Here is a 13,506-nt window from a genome sequence, read left to right as displayed (position 1 = left end):
AGATTTTATTTATTCATTTGACACAGAGAGAGAGAGAGAGAGAGAGCCCAAGCAGGGGGAGCAGCAGAGGGAGAGGGAGAAGCAAGTTCCCCACTGAGCAGGGACCCCAACGCGGGGCTCAATCCCAGGACCCTGGGATCATGACCTGAGCTGAAGGCAGACGCTTAACCCACTGAGCCACCCACGCGCCCCTGCAATGGAAATGCTTTGTACTGACCTCTCCCGTTTGCAGGACATAGTCCCCCATATTGGGCCGTACAGTTGAGTTGGAGAGGACAACCCACCTGTACTCTCCCAGAACCCTTCAGGTCCCAAAGTCTGGGTCCCAGGACCCACGTCGGTAGCTCAGTGAGTGTGCACCTCGCACCTCCTCCCTCCCTCCCTTGTCCTTCCCCTCTCCCCCTTATCTCTTCTTCCTGTTCTCTCCCATCTGCCAGAGGATAGGCTGATGGGCATCAGCAAGAGAAAAGGTGAGCCTGTAGGGCTACCCAGGCCACCCAGCGACCCCGGCTGGCCAGCCACTGTGTGTCCTGGGGCCTGTCTCAGAAGGGGCAGAGCAGTGGGCCCAAGATTCCAGGGGGATTTCGGAGGCCACGGAGGAGGAATCCTCATTCCTGTTTAAAGAGTCATACTATCTAAGAGTTGGAGTGATGTAGGGACATGTGCCTGGTAGCTTGTGAGGCAGAAAGGGAAAAAAAAAAAACAACATCAAAAAAACCCGTGAACGGTGATGCTCTATTTCATAAGCTGGGGGTGTGGGTGACACCACAGATGCTCATTTCATTACTGTCTCTGAAACCGGGCATGCACATTGCATGCGATCTTTTGGACATATATTGTATCACTTTATGCATGTTAAGGCAGTCTAGTATTGTGATTGAACACATAGATGGCCCAAGTCAAGAAGATCGTCTGGGTACATTTTCCCGCTCTGCCACTTACTAGACGCATGACCTTGGGTTGGATATTCAACCTCTCTTTCCCCCAGTTTCCTCAGATGGCACACGGGCTTAATAACAGCACCTACCTCTAAGGATTGTTGGGGAGGATAATCCTGTTAATGCACGCAGAGTACAGAGGACCAGGCTTAGCATCGAGCAGGCCTACTGTAAGAGCTAGCTATTATTATTACGTGTGTTCCTAAGTATATTAAAGTGTGTGTGTGTAGCTCTCGGTACAACGACACAGGGCTCTAGACCGAGGCGGAGAAGAATGACAGCAGGGATTAAAGCCAAATGTGAACAAGGATTATATCTGGGTAGTGGGCGGGAGGCAATGTATTTTTGTCTTCCTAGTACTTTTCTGTAGCTCCCAAATTTTATAATAAGCTCGATTAACTTTTGCAGACAGGAAAAAACCTTTCTTTCTCAACAATTTTCAACGTGCGTAGCAGCCCCAGCAATGTTAAGTCCCCAACACATAAAAGCAAAAGCAAACACATTGGGAAGGGGTAACGAGAAGTGTCGCTAGGCCCCTAGAGAACCGTCGCTCGGCCCCTAGCTCCCGGATATAGCTGCCGAGGGAAAGGCCCTCGCGAGGCCCTCGAGCAGGGGCCTCATGAGGAAACCCCTCTGCTCCGCCACTTCAGCTTCCCTCCAGTCTGCCGAAAGCCCCACCCTCCCTCGGCTGCCCTGCGGATGCTCCGCCCTCCATGCCACAGCAGCCTTGGCACCCTGGCGAGGAGGCTGGTGGGGAAGGCCTGGAGCTGTGGAGGGCCTCTGGGAAACCCAGCTGATTTCATTGCTCCCTCCGCTCCCGTCACGTGATGAGAGATGACATTAGTACCCCTTCAGTGAAGCCTCAGCTGATTCTGAGCTCCTGCCTTTTAGCTTGCTGGGCGGAGGACAGCGGCAGCCCCACTCGTACCCAGAGTAGGAGATGAGGGTGGGGAGGGCGAGCACTTATGTGGGGGGGCGGGGAGGGCAGGCCTGAGCGGTTGCCCAGGCTGACCGCTGGGAGGTGGCTGAGGAGACTGGCGGGAGGGAATGCAGAGCCGGCTTTCTGCCCAGCTCATGAATTGAAGCTGGGGAAGCAAGGGAGACTGGGATCTGGGTTGGATCAGGGCCAGGGCCCCAGGACAGAAATAGGCCAGGCCACTGGGTTTTCAGATCAGTGCCCTGCTCTGCCTGCCCGTCTGGGCCACTCACAAGCCAGGACCCACGTGGACTCTGCAGGGCAGGAAGATGGGGAAGACAGAGCCAGGGCCCCGCTGCCCTCACCCTCCGCCCCCTCGTTTGGCTTCATCTTTACGGTACTTACAACCACTTGATGTTCTACGAGCTGTTTGTTTATTGACTATTCCGCCTCAAGAAAGGATGCTCTTCAAAGGCAAAGAATTTCTCTCCCCCGTCCTCATGGTAGCACCCTGAGGCCCCAGAAGAGTGTCTGGTACATGGTAGGTACTTGATAAAACTTTTTTTTTTTTAATGGCTAAGTAAATGACCGCCCCCCAACTAGGGCTTGTGAGGTAGGTAAGGCAGACAGGCACTAGACATTTACCCTCATTTTGGCTGATGAGAAAGTGGAGGCTGAGAGAAGTTCAAGGACTCGCTTAATGTCACACGGCCAGGAGATGGCCGGTCTTACTTAGGTTTAAACCCAAGGGTCACAAACGTGAATGTTCTGTTTTCAACATTATGCTGCCTCTTCTAGAGAAATAGAAGGGTTGGCTGTGTGGCAGGTGCTGGCCAGACAGCCCTGCGGGCGCACGGACTACAAAGACAAAGCTCAACCCTTGAGGCAGCCATGCCAAGTGAGCCCCGGGGTGGGATTAAGGGGTTCTTTCCACTGCTGGCAAGGCTTCTTTAGGAACAGGCTTTGGTCACTTGGGGCCTCTGCTGAGGAAGATCTGAGCCAGACATTCTCACCGACTGAGCCTCGGCATTTCCAAGAATGTAATGGGTAGAGAGCATGGAAATAGTGTTTCCCCTTAGGCGGGGTGACCTGGCTGCGTGGGGCCTCAGATGCCAGCTAAGGGCCTAACTGTGGTCTGGAAAAAGGCCGAAAGTATGGCCAGAGAATCACTGCCAGGCTCCTGGGTACCCACTGGGAGCTGTCTCCCTTCCATGCTGCCCCTGAGCAACCCAACCATCAACCATCAACCACACCAGTTTCTGCAGGGCAGAGGGCATGGCGGGGGCGGGGGGCGGTGGAGGAGAGACACCTGTCCTTCTCCCATGCCACCAAGAATGGCCTGGTCTCTCTGTCCCTGTAGGCAGCGAGTAAATGGGCTTTGGACTTCTCCTCTCATCCCACCACCCCCAGGCAGACATACCCGCTGAGAGAGAGAATTCTTTCTTCTGGGTCTGAGCCAGGTGCCCGACCTCACCAGGTCAAGTACGGTCCCCAGGCCCTCAGAGCCGAACCTGTCCCCTTCTTCCCCACCCCAGCTGAAAGCCCATGATGTGTACTGGGAGTGTAGTGCTCTTAGGGTGCAGGACACACACACATACACACACACACACACACACTTGAGCCCTTTAGCCTGGAGCCTGAAAGCTCAATCCCCTGTGTCCTATGGCGCTCTGGGGTCCCATCACCTTAAACATCTGACACAGGGCAGGGCTGGTGGCTGGTGGCTGAGTGCGCACTGCCCTTGCCTTGCAGGACCCAGAGGAGAAGACGCAGACCATGAGGGCTTCAAGGTTGCAGGGTGAAAAGTGGAAAGTGTGATGTCTGGGAGGGAGGTGCCCTCACACTGACCCTTGCGGGATCCAGGCCTGCAAGGCAGAGCTAGGTCTTACCCTGACTAGCCCAGTCAAGCAGAGCTCGGATGGTAGAAAGAGGCTTTCCTGCGGGTCCTAGGCCCCTCTTCCTGGGCTTAGGTAGCTGGTAGCCATGGAGCCTTTGAAATTTTGGCCAGAGGCCTGACTTCCTGGGGTCGACCTGGCTGGCAGCGGGGAGATAGGATCTGGGGCCCAATGGATAGGTGGTGGCTGGAAGGAGGCAGCATGTCAGGATGGTGCAGACGTCAGGTGAGAGAAAAGGCAGAGCAGAGGGTGAGGGAGGTGGGTATACAAATGAGTATAGGAGGAGACGGGAGAAGGGTGGCCAGCTGTACCTGGAGCAGACTATGGGTTTCTGGTGGGCCCCACAGTGGCCTTGGGCCCGTTGCCCTGTGGCTTCTCATCCCAGCCGGCGGACTGGGTATGCTGGGCCGCCAAAACACAGGGCAAACTGAGAACCCCAGGAGAAAGGGGAAGCACCAAAGTGGGGCTCTGGAGTCTTCCCTCCCAGCTGTGGACTGGCTCTGGTGCCCTGGCGGGATCCCGGCAGTGTCTGGGGACAAGGCTTCCCAACTCTTGTGCCCAACAGGTTACAAGTCTGATGAGGTCTTCACCCCTTCAGCTCTCAGAAAGGCCCAGTGAGGCCTTATCCCATTGTGCCATACAAATGGTGTTGTTTGTCCTCTGTGTGCCCCAAATGGACAAGGCTGGGGAGCACAAGGCAAAGGTAGGGAGGAGGGAGCAGGAACCTGGGAGGGGGCCTGCTGTTCTGGCTCTCCAGCCTGGACAGAGCTGGGATGGCTCAGGCCTGGCCTCCAGCTCGGGGCTGCCATCATCCCTCCCCGCCACTTCTCTTTGCCCTTCTGGGCCTCTGCCTTCTACTGCTTCTGTCCACGTCTCTGTCCCTGTCTCCCTCTCTCTGTCTTTGTTTTCCTCTTCATTTCTCTGTCTCTCTGCCTCTAGGCCTATGCGCGGCCTCCCTCTCTGTCTCTCATTGTCCCTATGATTCTGGGTCTCTCTCCAGTTTCTCTCTTTCTGTCTTTCTGCATGTTTTTCTGCCTCTGAGTCTCTCTCTTGCTGGTTCTCACTGTCTCCCTGGCTCTGGTCTGTCTCTACTTTTCTCTGCTTCCTCTTTTCCCTCTCTCTCCGGGTCTGTCTTTCTGCCTCTTGCATCCTCTCTTGCTCCAACTCTGGGTGCTCGCAACCTGCTCCGCTCTGTACCTGGTCCCAGTTGGCAGCTCTGGGATGCTGGGCAGCAATGTTCACTCTCCCCCCTCCCCCGCTAGTGACAATGGAAGCTCTAACGGCAGGGTCCCGTGGACCATCAGGGTCAATTGGGCCTGCCCGGAATCCTAAGACGGGGGCAATGCCAGGCACCTCTACTTTGGGCAGGGGAGGGGGCACCGAAACAGGGAGGCACAACCGCCCATGGCAGATCGCCCCCCTGCCAAGGCTTCTCTGGGCTACCTCCTTCAGTCTAGCTCACTTCCATAAGCCTGTCCAGAGCCCCTGCCTTGTGGCCAGGCCCGTGTGGGACAGGGTAACAGTCAGTCAGAGTGACAATGCCCAACTGCGAGGGAGGCTCCCTGCTGCGGCCATGACAGGACCCTGGAGCAGTGACACAAAACTACCACCTGAGTGTTCTATCTCAGCTCCACCGCCTACTGACTCTGTAACCTTGAGCTAGCAAGAGTGCCCACTTCAGGCGTCCTAAGGCCCACCTTGAAGGGTAGTTCCGAGTATTGAGGAAGATGATGTTTGGGAAGGCACCAGGAGGGACTGGACAAGTGGGACACTCCTCCCCTCACTCTCCCTTCCTTCACCTTCGCCCGTTTGGGGTGACGATGATAGGGTTAGTATCTAAGACTTCTGGGAATGCTCGGGCCAAGTAGCAAGGCTCCCTGGGTCTTGACTTCATCCCTGATTCTTCCAGAAGGGTCAGCAGGAAGTGGGTGGTGGCAGGGCCAGGGCCCCACTGAGGTCAAGCTGGGTGGGCAACTGGGGTGGTGGTGGGCCAGCCCTACCCCTGCCCCCCACAACCTGACAAATGGGACTGAGAGGCCTAAAGAGAGGGAGTGACTGGTCACTCAGGGAGCATGATGCAAGACATGACAGAGCTGGGCCTAGAATCCAGGCCTCTTGACTCCCATTGTCTCCCTTGCTCATCCGCTGGCTTACGCTCTCTCTATTCTCTCACCCCTCTGTCTATCTGACACTATCTTTCTCTCTCCATCTTTTGCTGTGCCATGCATTCTTCATTCCCTTCATTCCCCAACAAGAGCCTGAACGGTTGAGACTCCCCAACTAATTGGAGCTTCTTTCAGCACCCTCTGGCCCACCCTGCCGAAGGTGAGCAGCATGAGGGCTGGACTTGTGCGTGGGGGTTCCATTTTCTGTGGAGTGGCCTCCTTCTTGCCCCCTCACCCAGGCAGAGTCAGATCAGCCCACCAGGCAAGCAGCCCCTGCCCCACAAGGCTCTGGGGTCTTCCTGAAATAGGGCATCAGCAGACCCTCTTCTCATCTGCCTACCTGCCTTGCCAAGCCAACCCTAGGATGGAGCTAGAGCTGACGCTCCCTCTAGGGAAGGGTTGGGATTTGCAGACTCCCCCTTCCCAGGGAAATCCTGCCCAGACTAGAAGCAGGAATTCATACAGTCAGGGCCTGGCTCCTGAGCACACTCCCCAGCCTTTGAGCCCAACCTGAGCAGGCTGGAGGGTGGACAGACTGGGGAGCTGCTCTTGGAAGTCCTGCCATAGCTCTAAGTGGTAGGGCCAGTGGGTGGGACAAAAGTCCATCTGTCCCCTACTAAGAAGCCAGGTGGGAGCTCCTGCCTAGAGTCACACAGGTGGCATCTATAGCACATGGCCAGAGATTCTGATGTCAACTTGACACAGATACCTTGTACCAGACAGGATGGGCAAGGGCCTGCCATCAGGCATCCAGAGGGAGAGCCCTACAGGGGAGCAATGGGCCAAGCATGAGCCTTGGCATAGACAGATCTCAGTTTAAAACCAAGTAAGGATGTCCTTGCTGGGTGACCTTGACCGAGTTATTTCACCTCTCTAAGCCTTGGTTTCCCCATCTGTAAAAGCTTGCCCCCTTGCTGTTCAAGATTCCAGAAGGGCAGTGCCTCTGAAGCACACACAATCTGAGGACGTTTGGGGGAAAGACCTCCTAAGAGGCCGGTGCACCATGTGGGGGTGAGCAAGAGAGTGAGCAGCCAAGGATTTGGCATTAGCTGATGGGAAAACTCGTGTGAGTTCACAGTGGGATGTGGTGGCCCAGAGAGCTCCTGCGCTAACTGATAGCTGGGGTCTAGGAGGGTGAAGGCATCTCTCCTGTTCTGGGCCATGGCCAAAGGGATACCTGTTTGGAGGAGAGAGAGCAGCCTACAGAGGAGACTGACTTTCTCTCTGGCCCTATGAGGCCCCCAGCACCATCACCAGCCTATACAGTGTCCTAGTACAAGTCAGCAAAAAGTGCCTCCTTTGGGCGTCTGCAGCCCTGCACCAGGACACGTGGCTTGGTGCGTGCAGCAAGGGCTGGATCAGCTCCCATGGGCCCCCTTAGCCTGAGTGCCCTCATGACCATCCTAAAGTCCCACCATTTTCCAACCCGGCCTTTGTTGATTCAACAGATGTTTGTTGAGTTCCTACTAGGTGCCTAGTTCAGCACTGCTCTACATATTGAGGAGGGGCCCAGGAACTGCGGATGCTCGCTCTGGAGGAGAGAGGCTTACTGCGTATCTACAGAGTTCTCTGACCACAGGTTACCTGGACTCTTCCAAACTTCAATTCAATGGATATTTACTGAGTGCCCACAAACAGCCTGCCCCCGGGTTACCACTAGCTGGCTGTGTGGCCTTGCATGAGTCACTTTCCCTCTCTTGGTCTCAGTGTCCCCATCTGCAAATGAAGGCACCAGGCTAGATGAGCTGTAAGGGCACTTCTGACTTCTTGCAGGAAATCCTGCAGGGTGACCGGGGGAAGGGGGAGCAGGCATTTACCATGTGGCCCAGGGCTGCTGTATAAGGGGTGCAAGCCAGTGGAAGGATCTGGACTAGAAAATCTTGGGGGTCCTTTTCAGCCTAAGACTCAACCAGCTTCCCCCCTTTCTCCTCATCTCTCTCAACGGTCTTGCTCTGGCCGCCCTAGTCTCACCTGCCCTGCACCTGCCATGGCCTCTCCAGTCCCCATGCCTTTGCCCAGGCTGTGCACTTGGCCTGGAATGCCGTCTCCTATTTCTGCCTAGTGAAATGCCACTGATCATGAACGTTGCAGACAGGACCTAAGCATAAGAGGGTTGGAGGCAGGGGTTTCGATTGATGTCCTCCACCTACCTTGCAGCCTAAAGTGTCTCAAGGAAGGGGCTACAGCTGCCCAGGATGTCTCAAGGGCCGAGCTACACCAGCCCCAGGTGCATAACTCTGGGCTCAGGGGATCTGTCAGCTGCCACCATGCAAGGGCATTTTCTCCCTTTTCTCCTTTGGAGCATTTTGGAGCATGCGCTCTGAAACCAGATTGACCTGGTTCATAGCCCAGATCTGCCCACTTCCTAACTATGCAAGCCTGGCTCTCTCAGGTCCCTTTTCAGAGCCTGGTACCCACTCTGGAAAATGGGACTACTCAGTCCCATCTCTTCTTCCTTGAAGGGAGGGGAAAAGAAGGCGGGGAGATCATGTCTATAAAAGTTGCCCGTGGTCTGCCAGCACTCTGCTGAGCCAGGCTCTGGCACCTCCCATTGCCTGCGTCCTCTGAGCCACTCCTGATACACAAAGCCAAGGGCTTCGTCCTTTCCTTTGAAAGCTTTTCTAGTGATTTCCTACCCAGAATTTCCCTGAACACCCCTCCTCTCTAATCCTGCCCTTCTGTTCTCTTTTTAGGCCTTTTGTGCTGCCGTCCGTATGCCCTGGGCCCATCAGCTCTGCGGAGGGAGCTCCAGCAGAGACTTCACATGCACTCAGATGTGGGTTACTCTGCCCAGCAAACTTTATAGATACTCTGTGGAACCCCAAAGTTGGCCTTCTCTGCCCAACGCATGGCAGCCTGCCCACCTTCCCACTGTCACCTGCCTCCTCACTGGAGGCCCAGCAAAAGCCTCTGAAAGACCCTTGTGTATGGGCTAAAAAGAGCAATGCCTGTTCAGGGCCAGGTCCCTGGGGTGCTCCTGGTGTTGGTGATGTTGATTGCAGGCTGGGAGGGCAGGAGCCCTGGGCCAGGAAGTGGGCCAAGAGCTTCAGGCCAGACTGGCCAAAGGCAAAGGGTAAGACTCATGATTATCATGGGAATGACTTGGACTCAGGTCCCAGTGATGCCACTTACTGGCTGGGTGACTAGAGGCCCCTCTCCAGACTGTGAAATGGGGCAATGGTGCCTGCCTCGCTCGTCTCACAGGGTGAGAGAGCAAGGATGCGATGAGATAGCAAAAATGTATGGAAACTTCGGAGGCTAGAACCCATGTGTTTTGGGCAATTTGAGTTGGAGCCCTGAACACATTTTACAGAAGGCGGCAGGGTAAAAAGAAGAACACAGACCTGGCTCAAATCCTGGCTCTGTACTTTCTTGTCTGTGTGGCCTTGGGCAAGTCATTGAGCCTCTCCGACTCTCCATCTCCTCATTTGTAGAATGAGGATAATAATATAATACCTAGCCCATTGTTGTGGGGGAGCAATGGGGTGATGCATAAAGAACAGGCAGCCTGTGGGGGATGTCAGGGCCCACTTGGGAAGGTGTCAGAAAGTCCCTGGGGCAAAGCCGAGAGGCAGAAAGGTGGGTGCAAAAAGGTGAGCAATTAATTGTCTCCAACCTGCAAACAGTGCCTGAGTCCCTTTGCCCTGCCATGTCCCGATCTTGGTTCTTAGGACACCTGGAGCAATCAGTCCCAGTCCCTGCCTTCCAGGGCCTGCCCCCAGGCTGAGTTAGATCGAGCCTTGAGTGGGTCTTGGGACCCAACAGCCAGGCCCGTGGCCTTTTCCCTGGGGCCTCAGTCTAACCTTCCACACCTTGGGCCCACCCCGAGGTCCGCTCCTACACAGCTCCAGGAGAAAATTCGCCTTTGTTAGGCACCTGCCACCCCCATCAGGGTTCCTCCCTCCCTGGCTGGAGCCCAGAATCTCATTTGGCACAAATGGAATGAGAGCGCCCGGCGCTGGGCAGGCTGGAGAGACCATCTTGTCTCTTGTGGAGCTCGGGGTCCAGTGATGATGGAGACAAGTCCCCTGCCCTCATGGAGATGGTGTCCTAGGGTAGGCGAAAGAGGATCTCAGATGGTGACACATGCCGTGAAGGAGAAAAATGCAAGGAATAAAACCACGACAGGGCTAGGGGGCAATTTTCAGTGATGTGCTCGGGGATTCTTCCCTTTTGGCGCTTGCAAAGACAGAGAAGCAGACTGACAGAAGGTCACCCAGCAGGTCCTGGCAGAACTGGGGCAGGACCCAGAGGCCCACAGTCCCACGCCTCTCCCTGCACCAAGCTGTCTCCGGGGCCTCCTCACGCTCTCGCCTTCACCTCGTCCTGCTTTCCAGGTAGCTATACCTCCCCAGAGCTCCATGGTCTCTATGCCCTTCCCTCTCTTGGGCAGCAGAGGCTGCTGGGACGACCTCAGCTCTGGCCTGACCGTGTTTTCTGAGGGCCCTGTGCAGTTGTGGGGAGGAGGCCTGGGGCCCTGGGCAGTGAGAGCTGGGTTGGGGGCCAGGAACTTGCGTGGGTAAATGGCGTGTGTGAAGACATGGGTTGCTGAAACCTCCAGCTGTGGGGGCCAACAATGCCCCCAACGGTCCAGATGTTGGTCTCACCCGACTTCCCTCCTGCAGCAGCAGATTTACCAAGAACATCGCAGCCCATCTCCAGAGAAACGCAGGATCGCTGGGTAGGAGGGCTGGAAAGGGGCCGGAAGGGCCACCCAACGGGAAGTTGGCAGGCTCAGCCCTCAGCCTCCAAGGTTGTCTGGACAGCAGGGGTCACTCCTGGGCCGAAAGTGTCCCAGAGAAGGTGGGGCCACAGCCTCCCCGGTCAAATGTCCAAGGTTTCCTGCCCAGAAATTCGCACTGAATCCAAGGGTGGAACCGGCGCCATGAGTCCAGGGCCCTCCCAAGAGGGAATGAGCTCCTTGTTTCTGCAGGTGTGTAAGCAGGTCTGCACACCCAGAGTGGGAGAGGGGATGCTGTAGAGATGTGGGACCTGAGGCTTTCTTTCCTGTTCCCCCCAAGCCTGCAGTCTTCCTCTTGCTCCGAGATGCAGAGCCCTCCAGTCCACCCTCATCTCCAGCCCCTGGAGGATCTGAAACCTGCTTCCCCCAGCGCCCTTAAGTGAGTGGGTCTGGCCCAAGGTCTTAATGCGGGCACCCCCCTTCCCCTGCCCACCGACACTTCTCCTAATGCATCCTCGCTGGCCGGCTGGGAACCGCAGACGGCGCTGTGACAAGAGGGGAGATAAGAGGGCTCTCACATTTCCCCCGGCTGGGCTCCTGGGCCGCCAGCATTCACGCTGGTTGATTTCAACATGAAAGGGCCCCTTGAGAAGGAGAGCCCCCCTCCCTTTCCCCCCTTCCCTCCCTTAAGCCCCACTCCGAAGCTAACCACTGTCTGAGCCGCCCTCCCCCTGGAGCACCGAGCTCTGCCTGCCAAGCCTTCCCCCAACTGCGTCAGCCTCACGTCGCCACCCCGCCCTCCAGGGTGGGAATCCCAGGAAGGGAGAGGGGCGTGCAGAGGGCTGCCCCTCACAGCCCCGAGCTGGAGGGGACAAAGGCAGAGCTTGCAGTCCCAACCTGTGACACAGGGCCCCGGGTCCGCTCTGGAGACACAACCCAGTTCCCTTGAGGCTGCGATGTTGAACAAATCTTTGTGGGGACAACTCTGAGGAGAGGAGGTCTCCCAACCCCAGATCCAAAGAGGGCCAGAGCGTACTCAGGATTTCTGAGTACCCAAGGGCTCCACTCAAGCCTCTTCCTTGGCTTTTTTTTCCTTAACTGCCCAAGACAAGCACCCTTCAAAAATCCCCTGAAAACATCTTCTGTTTCTGCCATCAGAGGCCTTCCCTGGAAGGGTATCTGCCCTCAATCTTTTATGCGGCAAATTTTTAAACCCTTTATTTTGAACTAATTTTAGACTCACAGAAAAAAGTTGCAAAAAATAGAGCAGAGAGCTCCCATACACCCCTCACCTACCTTCCCCTGATATTAACATCTTATATAACCTTAGTACAATGATCAAAACCAAGAAATTAACCTTGGTATCATACTATTCACTGAGCTACAGATCTTACTTGTACTTCACCAGTTTTCCCACTCATGCCCTTTTGCTGTTCCAGGATTCTATCCAGGACCCCACACTGTATTGAGTTGTTATGTCTCCTTGGTCTCTCCCAATGCGTGACAGGCCCTCAGTCTTTCCTCATCTCTCGTGACCTTGGCACTTGTGAAGAGTACGAGTCAGGTGTTTAGTAGAACGGCCCTCGATTTGGGTTTGTCTGCTGTTTTCTCATGACTAGAGCGAGGTTATGCATTTTTGGCAAGAATAACACAGAAATGACGTTGGGTCCTTCTCAGCTCCTCATACCAAGAGGTTTGTGACGTTGACAGCGTCTTACCGCTGGTGATGTCTACCTTGATCACTTGGTTAAGCCGATGCCTGCGGGGTTTCCCCACTATGAAGTTACTCTACTTCCCTTTGATATATACAGTTGACCCTTGAACAACACGAGTTTGAACTGCACGGGCCCACTTATATGTGGGTTTTTTTTTTTTTTTTCAATAAGTACAGTAAAATGCTGTGAATGTGCTTTCTCTTCCTTGTGATTTTCTTAGTAGCTTATTGTAAGGATACAGTATATAATACATATAACATACAAAATATGTGTTAACCAACTGGTTATGTTACCAGTAAGGCTTCTGGTCAAGAATAGGCTATTCTGTCTAGTTTTGGGGAGTCAAAAAGTTATATACATATTTTTGACTGCATGGAGCAGGGAGGTGGATACCCCTAACCCCTGTGTTGTTCAAGAGTCAACTGTAGTTGGCACTTGTCTTGGGAAGATACTTTGAGAGCATACAAGCTTGTTTCTCAAATGTTCCACGCCCATCTGCTAACTGTAGCATCCATCAGTGGATCAATATTTATTAGTGTGATTGCCTTCCGAATGGTCATGTTCTATTTCCCTCTTTCTTTCTACATCTATTAATTGGAATTTTACCCTAAGGAAAAGCTGTCTCCTCTCCCCTGGTATTTACTTCTTCAGTTATTTGTGTTAGTACGGGCCAATGGATATTTATTTTATTCTATCAGTTGAAATCTAGTATTCTCCCCTCCCTCAAGAGGGCAGACTATAACTCCCCACTCCTTGAGTGTGAGTTGTGCTAATGACTTCCTTCCAAAGAGGACAGTGTGGAAAAGGGGAAAAGGTAACATGGAGGGGCTCCTGGGTGGCTCAGTCGGTTAGGCATCTGTCTTCGGCTCAGGTGATGATCCCAGAGTCCTGGGATCAAGCCCCATATTGGGTTCCTTGCTCGGCAGGGAGCCTGCTTCCCCCTCTGCCTGCTGCTCTCTCTCTCTCTCTCTCTCTCTCTCTCTCTGACAAATAAATAAATAAAATCTTAAAAAAAAAAAGGTAACATGGAGACACCTGACAAACACTACCTCAGCCAGGTGATCCCAGTGAACACTCTCCACTTTATCCATGAGAAAAGCATCACGATTTTTCAAATCCAAATTGAGGGACATTCTACACAATACCCAACCAATACTCCTCAAAACTGCCAAAGTCATCGACAGCAGGGGAATTTC

The 13,506-nt window shown here is 54.4% G+C and overlaps 1 long non-coding RNA gene across 1 annotated transcript; it reads left to right on the top strand.

Annotated features, from left to right (window-relative positions):
• Window positions 1–1,946: 1,946 nt before the first annotated feature.
• Window positions 1,947–9,268, top strand: LOC118025918. Its single transcript, XR_004683435.1, has 2 exons — window positions 1,947–2,395; window positions 8,608–9,268. It is a non-coding gene; the product is annotated as an uncharacterized LOC118025918 (long non-coding RNA).
• Window positions 9,269–13,506: the final 4,238 nt, after the last annotated feature.

Source organism: Mirounga leonina, unplaced genomic scaffold (genome assembly GCF_011800145.1).
Source record: "Mirounga leonina isolate KUSES-001 unplaced genomic scaffold, KU_Mleo_1.0 Mir_204, whole genome shotgun sequence".
Taxonomy (NCBI): domain Eukaryota; kingdom Metazoa; phylum Chordata; class Mammalia; order Carnivora; family Phocidae; genus Mirounga; species Mirounga leonina.
This window is presented reverse-complemented; position numbering and strand designations above follow the sequence as displayed.